Source organism: Benincasa hispida, chromosome 12 (genome assembly GCF_027475165.1).
Source record: "Benincasa hispida cultivar pf3 chromosome 12, pf3_genome.v1.1, whole genome shotgun sequence".
Classification (NCBI taxonomy): domain Eukaryota; kingdom Viridiplantae; phylum Streptophyta; class Magnoliopsida; order Cucurbitales; family Cucurbitaceae; genus Benincasa; species Benincasa hispida.
Genome location: NC_143489.1, coordinates 378,606 through 389,476, shown reverse-complemented (window position 1 = coordinate 389,476; position 10,871 = coordinate 378,606).

The following is a 10,871-nucleotide window of genomic DNA, read 5'->3' as shown; positions in this document are numbered from 1 at the left end:
GTAGATATATTATGTCCACTCGATATAACCATGATTAGTAAGTTAACCCTTCACAGATTGTTCGTAATAACGGTTGGGTCTAATGACTATTTTACCCCCAATATTACCTCTTGCTCCTTAAGTCGCACTAATCCTCTAATGAACAATTGGTTTGTGATCCGATCAACAAACCGAGTCCTTCTCGGGCTAATGAGAGGGTGGGGTCCCTTGTTCAAGACTCAGAGTCAGCACTTAAGGGAACAACCTCTCTACTATCCCTGAAAGGGGTAGGAGTAAATTCCATCTTGCACTCTATGTACCTAGCTATCTACCCGGTCTTACCCCTGAAATGGAGGTTTATTGAACCGGCGCTGTTAAGCCAACCCCCACCTATGCAAATCTAAGGATAATCCCAAATAAACAGGAGTTCATAGTTAGCTCAGGATTAAGGTCAAGTTACCTAGGTCATCGCTTTGAAATAGTCAGTATTAAACAGTACACAACTTTATAAAGTAAGAGTGACTAATTTCGTGGTCCGATTTTGTATAAACCCATTACATAGGACGCCTCCACTCCTTATGTCATAACATGTACGAATCAAGATCACTTCGTCTATAACACTTTACAACTCCTTGTAACAACTATAGAGTGGGCTGCATCTAATAGTGTTACCAGAATAAGATATCTAACCTTATTCATATACTATAGATTCTTTTGACTATTTACTCGAACTTGATCCACTTTTATGTCTCCACATAAAGTTCAAGTACTCATGTAATAGTCATGGATCTTTTAGTTTATTGGATTTATTTCTAAAATGAAATAAGAAATTTCATATATTCAATAACAACTTATTGAATTTTCAGAATACATTTTAATTGTTTACAAACCACGAGTTTTAGGACATAAAACTTAACAAACTCCCACTTTGACTAAAAATCTAGTGGTAACACATATATCTGAATATATAATATGAGTTTTTGAATTTTAACTGAGAAATAGAATTGACTAGGGAATCACATACCCATGATTTACCATTCGATATCACATACCCGATTTTTCTCCCACTTGCCCTAGGTTATATATTTGGTAGTCCTAGTCTTACTAGGAGATTCTCAAACACTTTAGCCGAGAGAATCGCTGTAAACATGTTAGTGTACAATAGACTTCTTATTAAACTATATGAGGAGTGCATCTTTTTCCCACAACACTTGTATCTCGATAATGGCTAAGAAGTCATACATTCCTCCCATTACGTCGAGGTACTCTCAACTCGACGTAAGATGCATCTAATATGTCTGAAACAACTTTTGTTTATAGTGTCAGGTATAATCAATAACTCTTTATTGATATATGCAAACTTTTATGGAAACAAATATACATGGTGATCTCGAACAATATTTCAACACTTACGGGTTCAACATTAATACTTATATCGATCTTTCCAGATTTTTTATCTATATAAACATCTCTTACATATCATAACCAACTTTTATGAGTTCTTCCATATCTCATATGGATTTTAGAAATACCTTAATTTGGAATGATGTTCAAAAATAATTAAGGCAACTAGGTGTAGAAAGTTTTTACTGGATTTCAAGTTCTATCAAATAGTCCTAGAAATCTCAAACTTTCTATACTTTGATCCAATCGAAGTATTTCGGTTTTATTTTACCTAACAAGTTTTATACATTTTTAACGTTTCCAGTGTTCTAAACTTATCACATAAGTTAAATAATTACTTGCCTTTATTGATTTCCAGTCGTTTTAGATATCTAAATATTTGCAAATGGCTTTTAACTAGGTTAGTTCTAACAGAAGTTGCTTTGCAATAGAACAAACATAACTTTTGCTAATGAACATTTCATTTACAACAAAAATTTATAAAATTTGTTCTTATAAAAAGACAAAATAACTTTTATTACAATAACAAAAGTAGATAAAATCATCTTCAAACAATAACATCTCCCACTGGTTATCTTGAGTACAACAAGCAATCTTCAGGAACTAGTTTGCCTCTTTTGCTTTCTCTGCTCTCTTCTCTGCAAGGTACTGAACGTAGTTTATCTTCTAGTGCCCTTCTTCGTTGTAGTGGAAACATTTTTCTTTATCTGTAGCGTTAGCCTTACTTCTTTTACTAGTGGGTTTCTCCTTCCCTTTCACTTTGTTCTTCTTAATTGGAATACTCTTAGTCTGTGAAGAAGAAGCAATATCAGGCTTTTTAGAGTACGTTCATCTCTTCTAAGCAATAGTAACATTTACTTCCGGTTCTAAACCTTTTGCTCTCATCATAATCTGGTAAGCCTGTAGCTCAATGAGTAGAGTAGTCAAGTTATATTCTATTTTATTCATAAGTGCGTTTGTACAGAATTGCAGAAAACTCTTCAGAAGAGATTTTAGAATAAAACCAACTTGACTTTCTCGTCAACGACAATGCCATTTACTTCTGCCACATTGAAATGGACCATCATGTCCAGGATATGTTCTCTAACAGAAGCTTCTTTTTTCATACGGCAGTTGTAAAAGTATTTAATAGCACCATGCCTCAGCGAGAAGGACGATTGTCCAAACATCCCACGGAGAGATTCCATAATCTCTTTGGTAGTACCTATACTCTCATGTTTCTTCGCTAAGACATTAGATATGCTCGCAAGGATATAGGCACGGGCTTTATCATTAGCCTGGTCCATCTGTTGTATGTATCCCGAACAATTCGATTTGCATTTGAGTAGAAATGGGATGACATTTCTCTGTTAAAACAAACCGTAAATCATCTATCACCAGTATAGTATTCAAATTTTTTTTCAAGTGGCATAATTATCCCTCATAAGTTTATTAGAAGCCAATAATTATACTAATGAACTCGTCATTCTAAAAAATATAAACAAATTTTATCAGTGAATTGCTTTTTAAACCCAATCAAGTTTTAGCAAAGTGATAATATACACAAGATTATTTTGCAACGACACTATAGCAATACATTCTTGACTACGTACTATCTCTAGAATAACTCATATTCCAATAGTCATTTAGCTACCATTTTTTGTCAGAAATTACTAACTCTTTAGTAATTTTGTAAGTGTAACCCTTTGTTTTCAAACCTCAGAAGTCGGCTCCAATGATGCTCCCGAATTTGGAAACTCAAAGTTGAAAATGACTTTAGAAATCCTATCCATCTCTAGAGTTTGAGTTGTTCTGAATCCTATGTTCAAACCCCCCGAGGGGATAGCCGTCATTAATTGACTAGCGAGGCCGACTTAAAGACGACAAGAAGGCGCAACATAGGAATCTCATGGTCCAAACCAACAGAAGAGACCGCAGGATATGTTGCCACATATCCTTCATCTACTTACTATGAACTACTTCTCTATTCACTTTGATCTTGACCTCATGACAAACACTTTTCGAATGGAGGTCACTCCCAGGTTGACACGAAGTGCTTCACGGATCTCACGGTGGGAATTATCTAGGGACATAAGAATTGAAATCAATATATCATATATTTGATTTTCCATTGAACATCTTTCTCTCATTCACCTTGATTGATTCACGCAAACTCTTTCCGAATGAAGGTCACTCCCAGGGTGACACGAAGTGTAATGACCCAACCCCCTAGGACTTAAGTTAGGCCGTTACTAAATACATGCATGCATGGAACTCAAAATAACACTCGGTTATGGCGAAATAAATGCTAATTAAATAAGGTAAGTTCAAAAGACTTTCATTAAATTCAAATACTAAAACAATAGTAGGGTACCCATAAATCATAAAGGATAGTAAATGAGTCTGAAAAACGATTCTTAAAGTAAGTTTTAAACATCAAAACTAAAAGTTAAGAGAAACATGAAAATAACTCTAAATTTCATGATGCGGAAGCGTAAAAACTAGTCTTAGTGGCTCGATCATGAATTCCGCTTGTCCATTGCTGGTGCATCTCTATCCTTACCTGAAACAACAACATGAGAAAGAATGAGTTTAAAATACTCAGTAAGTAACCCCACTACTGGGCATCTATGTCCTCTAGATACCCACATCTGGTGAAACATATAAACTACTCTAATCCTCATAGGACACATATGTACATGAAACAAGAAGGAGACTGAGTCCTATCCTACTGTAGTTAAGTATGCCCACTACCTCTGGTGAATCCCAAAAGAGACACAAACTGGTGAATCCCGAAGAAAACACAAACCGGTGAATCCCGAAGGAAACACAAACTGGTGAATCCCCAAGGAAATACAAACTGGTGAATCCCGAAGGAAACATAAACTAGTGAATCCTGAAGGAAACACAAAATATAATGGGCATCTAACTAATCAGTAAAGACATTTGCACAGTCTCAACATCATAATCATCATTGAACGAATCTATGACATACATATAAACCTCAACATCATGGCTCTACAACATACACATATACCTCAACATCATGGTTCTATAACATACATGTATACCTCAACATCATGATTTTACAACATACATGTATACCTTAAAATCATCAGATCAAATACAACCATATGGAAGTACATACCATCTCATACTAGTATTCAAGTGTTTATGTGCATAAACAAATAATTCAGATCTCGTACCAGAACATACTTTGATCATATTATACTATCAGTCTATCATGCTAACATTCTGCTATAACATATATTTATCATGCTAGCATACATCTAATGCCTGGCCCCTGGGCAGTTCCAGTAGTAAGATTACTTACCTTGATATTAGGTCGAACGAAAAAGCAATTGAATCTTTGTGAAATTCATGAATCCTTAATCAAGCCTAAGGTGTGGTCCAATTCGAATTCACCTTCCAAACCTCCAATTTTAAGGCCAAGTAATTAGCAAACCAAAATCTTCTTCATCTTGAATGAAATTCTTGAATTAACCCCCTAATCATAATTTGAAATTAGGCTTACATGATTAAAGCTTGAATCAAATACATACTTCACTACCAATGTCTCAAATAAATTATCCATATGTAGCTTCGTCAAAAAAATCACTTCCAAATGACTTTACCAAAATTTCTCAATAACCAAAATTAATCCACAAGAGGGTAATCAAAGTATAAAACTTACCAAAAATCGCTAAAACAAACTCCAACTTCACTGAACAACACTTCAATACCTTCACAAACTTGAATCCAAAGTTGAAACACAATGGGTATCAACCAATTGATGCCAAAAGTAAATGAGTATTCAAGAATCAACCGAAAATAAACCCAAACGGCAGAAATCTTACCCAAATCGAAAGATCCAGTGATGGAAAAAGCGAATGACGCTTGAGCAGTGGTGGACGGAGATCATAAAGAAGAAACTCATGCGGCGGCTTTGGGCGGCGTCAAACGGGCTCACGAACGTGAGGAAGAAAAGGGGGTGGGATTTGACTTTTTATAAAAAAAAAAGTAAAAATAAAAAATAAAATAAAATAAAAAAGGAAATAAATATAATTACATTTAATTCCTTTCCATTTTATACTATTAAATTTCTTTCCGTTTCAAAAGAAAATTAATTCCTGCCATTAATTTCCAATTTAAATAATTTCACATCAATAATTAAATTCCCGCACTTACACTTGAAGTCCAAAATTCCAAAAATGTCCTCCAACTAATAACAATTACTGAAATTCCAAATAATAAAGTTACTGAAATTACATTATTACTAAAAAATGTGCGGGGTGTTACACGAAGTGCCGCATGAACCTCAAAGTGTGAACATCTTGGGACGTGAAAATTATAATCAAAACATCACATTTGATTTTAAGGTAAACAACTTCCCCTATTCACCAAAATCTCGATTCATGTAAACACTTTCCGAATGAAGGTCATTCCTAGGGTGATATGAAGTGAAACGTGAATTTCGATCGTGAACTTTTAAGGACGTGAGAGTTAAAAATAATCATATTATATATGTTTACTAATCTCTCATTGAAGCATTCTAACATATCATATATATTATTTATTTTCACTAAAGTGTTCTAATAGTATATCATATATGTTATTAAATTCCCACTGAAGTTCTAACGTTAAATAGGTATACATATCCTTAGGCTTGTTCCGGCTAATTAAACAACCTACGTCTAGGTGTTTATCCAAGTATAACATTTATATTTGGATTTCGCCTATGATGTCTAGGTGATAAACCAATTTTAAAACCTCACATCGCTCATGTATTGCTCATAAAACCAGTTAACAATGCTTAATTATTCGGCCATAATCCCCAGGTAGGAAGTGTTCTGTAGACCGTCAACTTAAATACTCTCTGCCTTAGACAGGATTATATATCGATTGAGTTTGTAACTGTAATTTTACAAGTTTAATGACCTATTTTAACTATTAAACCAAGTGGTTAACCTACGTAAACATGCAAATATTTTTTGTTATGGATTTTAAATGTCTAACCCAATTTTATAACAACTTACAAAATTTTAGACATGCTAAACATCCACAACAACCATCAAAGGCATTCAATATTTAATATAACACTTATATTAAATAAAAGAAATCCTAAACATGCATACTATATGTTATACCACTTTATAACACACTTTCAAGGCATGTAACATGCTTCATATGGTGGGATTTTAAACCTACATGACATACTTTATGCACATACAAGATTTATTTAATTATAAGATACATCACATGTATAAATAATTAAACACATACTGATAAGTTTTAATTTTGGCAATTTCAAGCAAACAAAGGCCTAATTATTACAAAAATAGCAAGAATCAGCTTCAAAACACTTTTGGGCCGCTCGATCCGCCCCAAATCGGACCCGAACAGCTTGAACTGGACCAGAATTTCCTAAACCGAACCAGCTAAAAACCATTTAAGGCTGAACCGGACAGGAATTAAAGAAAATCGATTGAACTGACTCAAAACTCGCTTGCTCACTCGTCAAACCAGACCAGAACTCGCTGCTCGACAGCTAGCTGGTTCAAACTTGCTACTCGGCCAGTTCAACTCGTTGTTTGATTGGTTCAACTCGCTACTCGACGCTCATTGAAACTCGATCCTCACTCGAATATGAGTAGCATTGCGATGCTTAAGGACAGCATTGCAACACTGCCTTGACAGAAGCTCGGCTTCAATTTTCTGCAACTCGGCCTTCTTCACTTCTTTCTTCAATTACAATTTAATTTTAACTCTAATAACTCCAAATAAATTACAAATTCTTGAGCACACATATAAGCTCATCAATCAAGTTCCAATTACAAATTTAAGAAAGGAATCAAAGAGAAAATAAATGCCAAATCTCAGAAAATATTATCGGTGCACCATTTTCATATATCTCATGAAAAAACACCCACCAACCCAAAATTAAACCAAATTGAAGATGATCATTTGATACCCATTATTAGAATTAGAAAACACACAGTGGAAATTAAATGGATCATCAAGCATTCTAATTCATTAGTTTTGGCTTTAAATTAAGCATGCTCATAAACTAATAAGAGGGTTTCATAACATACCTTTGTAGAACCACTTGAATCTCGATTCCAGCTGCAAATCTTCTCCAAATCAACTTGTGAATCACCTCAAGTCCTTTCCTACTATTCTCTTGCTACCTTAGAGTGAGTTGTGGGATCCAAAATAAACTTGAATAAAGAGAACTTGGACAAGGAAATTATTACATTACCATGGAACAAGACCTTTTTCAACCTTAAGTTTTCAACAAAAGCTCAACAATGCATGCTCGATTCCCAACCTAATCTTCTCCATTTATTGTGAGACTATCATGCAAAGAGGATTGCTGCAAAAAATGCACCTCATGCTTGGAAGATTAAATCAAGAAAAATGGTGGAGAATGTGTGAGCTACTTTGTTTTTAAAATGGGGCTATCCCATTTTTGGGATTTTCCATTTCAATCCTTTTTCAATTTTTAATTTGCTAATTTGATTTCTAAAATCAATTTTGTTTTCAAAATTGAAATCTTTATTAATTTTACAAAATTAATTCATTAATTAATTTTCTAATAAAATTAATAATAAATCAATAATTAAACAATTTAATTCATTCTAACTATTTCAATATCAAATATTAAATTAATTTAACACTAATTCCACCATCATGAATCTCTATTCATGAATTTATTATTTAAATCATATTTAAATATTAATTGATTCTCCAATTTCGTTTAATTCTAAAATTAGGCACGTAATTATATCACATATAATTGCTAATTCCCTTAATTCTAATTTGAACGTTTCAAATTAATTTATCATGCTACTCCAAGGCTAATCCCTTTATGAGCTAGCAGGAGGACCTCGTAGACCTACAGATCATGGGCTCCAACGATTCGAGATTAATTGGCTAAACTCTTTACACCGAATTAACCCCCATTTGTTAACTACTCGGTCACTTCGCTAAAGTCCAGAGTTGCACTCCCCTCACTATAGATATATTATGTTCACTTGATATAACCATGATTAGTAAGTTAACCCTTCACAGGTTGTTCGTAGTAACGGTTGGGTCTAATGGCTCTTTTACCCTCGAGATTACCTCTTGTTCCTTAAGTCCCACTAATCCTCTAATGAACAATTGGTTTGTGATCCGATCAACAAACCAAGTCTCTCTCGGGCCAATGAGAGGATGGAGCCCCTTATTTAAGACCCGGAGTTAGCACTTAAAGAAATAACCTCTCTACTATCCCTGAAAGCAGGTAGGAGTGAATTCCATCTTGCACCCTATGTCCTCAGCTATCTACCCGGTCTTACACTTGAAATGGAGGTTTATTGTGCCGGCGTTGTTGAGCCAACCCTCACCTATAAAAATCTAAGGATAATCCTGAATAAACAGGAGTTCATAATTAGCTCAGGATTAAGGTCACTAGGTTGGTTAGAATCTATTGGTTGCTCAGTGGGTAACTCCACCTCAATTCTTGTGTTGGATGACTCACCTTCATCCTCAAGCTTTTTCTCCTTTTGCATAAACATCTCCTCTTCCCTAAAAGTGATGTCTCTGCTCACTATGAACTTCCTCTCAACTGGATGCCACATTTTAATCCCTTTTACACCCTCTGTAAAGCCTACAAACATGCACTTGGCTGCTCTGGCTTTTAACTTTCCCTTATTTTGGTGCACAAACCCTACACATCCAAAGACCTTGAGGTTATCTAGGTTAGAAGGATGATTAGTCCACTTTTTCTTAGGGGTAAGCAAGTCATGTATGAGGACACCTATTCAAAGTATACACTGTGTAAGTTGCAGCTTCGTCCAATAATTTTCACATAAGATAGCATCAGAGAGCAAACACCTAACCCTTTCCATTATGGTTCTGTTTAACCTCTCAGCAACCCCATTCAATTGAGGTGTATACCTCGTAGTTCTACGTCTAGTTATACCATTCTCACTATAATATTTGCCAAAGTATTCATTGCAAGACTCAAGCCTATTATCAATTCTAAAGTATTTTAACTTTTAGATGTTTGATTTTCTATCATGGCTTTCCATTCTTTAAACATCCCAAAAACTTTGTCCTTAGTTTTAAGAAAGTATATCCAGATCTTCCTAGAAAATTCATCTATAAAGGTTAGAAAATACCTTGAGCCACTAAGGCTTGGTGTAGAAGATGGTCCACATAGGTCAGAATAGACATAATCCAATGTTCCTTTGGTGGTATGCTGAGATTTTGTGAAACTTTGTCTGGATGCTTTACTTAGAATGCAGTGTTCACAAAAGGAAAGGTGTTCATTGATACCTTTGGACAACATACCTTGTTTTGACAGTGCTTGCATCCCTTTTTCACTGATATGGGATAGTCTTTTGTGCCACAAGTCAGCCTCTGTTAAGCTTGCTGTTGAAACCGTGTAGGCACTTGTCATCATCTCTACTCTTCTCACAATATAAAGGTCATTGACCTTTTCACCAACCAACACAACCTTAGAATCCTTAATCACCTCAAGGACTCCACCTTTTCCTCTGTACTCACACCCAATTGAGTCAAGCATACCCAGAGATATCAAGTTTCTCTTGAGTATGGGTACATGTCTCACATATTTTAGAAGCTTGATTGATCCATCCTTTAGCTTCAAGGATACTGAACCAATCCATTTGATTTTGCAGGCTTCATTGTTCTCCATGTACACAGATTCTCCATCCACATCCTTGTAAGTATTAAACCAAGATCTTAAGGGTGTCATATGATAGGTACAGCTGGAGTCAAGTACCCAGTCATGCTTCCCAAGAGGACTGATTTGGTTGGTTTTATTTCTAGTGGAGGTTAAAGCATCAAAATAAAAGTAGGAACCTTCAACCACTAAAGCTTCTGGTTATTTTCCCTTCTGATCCTTCTCTTTTTCCTGATTTTTCTATTTCAAGCTATAGCAATCTCTCATCAAATGTCTTTTCTTCTTGCAGTAGTTACATCTCAGCTTGTTCTTGGGTTTATGCTCTTCACCAGACTGATTTTTATTCTTTTTAGACTGATTCTGCTTGTTCTTTCCCTTGACAAACAACCTCTTTGCATCAGGCTGCTCCTATTTGACTGACTGAAGCTCCAATTCTCTAGTTCTCAATGTTGAAATGATGGCATCAGTGGTAGCTGACTCTCTGACATATTTCAAAGCATTATTCACCTCCTTATAGGCTTCGGGTAGAGAGTTTAATAAGATAAAGACTTCATTCTCATCGAAAATCTTCTCGCCAAGGCTCTTGAACTCATCCAAATTATATGATAGTGGATTGGTAGAATCCATCTTAAAAGTGAAAAACTTCTCCATTAGATACATTTTGTTGGGGAGATCTTTGGTTGTAAAAAGACCTTCCAACTTGACTCCACATCTTGTAGGTTATGTCTTGATCAATCACTTGTCTCAAGATGCTGTCACTGAGATTAAGAACTATAGTCCCATAGGCTGTAAGCTCCATGTCTTCCCTTTCTTCAATTGT